Consider the following 599-nt stretch of genomic DNA (forward strand, 5'->3'; position numbering starts at 1 on the left):
TTTTGCAGTCTTAGGTTGTTAGAACTAGGAATCTCGCCGACAGCTCTCATAGCCGAGGCTTCTACCTTGTTGTAATGCTCATACACGAATTCGGAATAAAACTCCTTTTGCTCTCTTTTACGATTTCTTATTTCTTTTCGTCTTTACTTGCGTGTTTTGATTGCTTGGCATGTGGTTTAACAGATATCTGGGACCTTTGGGAAATTAGGGTTTTCCTAACTTTCCTAATTTAAACGGAAATCGACAGTGCGAATTTCGGTTCCCACACTATACTCGTAAACTCCCATACTTCAAAAACATATTCAAACAATGCGATGTCTCGTCAAGATCAAGAAAACGCTTTCGACAAGAAAACGCATTCGACAAAGCAAACTCTCGTAGAAATATGCGGAAAATTATTCATACAATGCGATGTCTCGTCAAGATCAACCTAAAAGCAAACTACAATCTGAGATTCGTCTAAACGCTAGGAATTGATCCAAACAATGTTGGAAAAATTATCAAAGACTATACAGCATCTATCATCGCAATCATTCGTTTAGAAAACCTCTGCCAAACTTCAGAATGAAAGTCGATGATTTGCTGAAGTCATAAAGATC

The sequence above is a fragment of the Brassica oleracea genome, chromosome C3 (genome assembly GCF_000695525.1).
Source record: "Brassica oleracea var. oleracea cultivar TO1000 chromosome C3, BOL, whole genome shotgun sequence".
NCBI classification, from domain to species: domain Eukaryota; kingdom Viridiplantae; phylum Streptophyta; class Magnoliopsida; order Brassicales; family Brassicaceae; genus Brassica; species Brassica oleracea.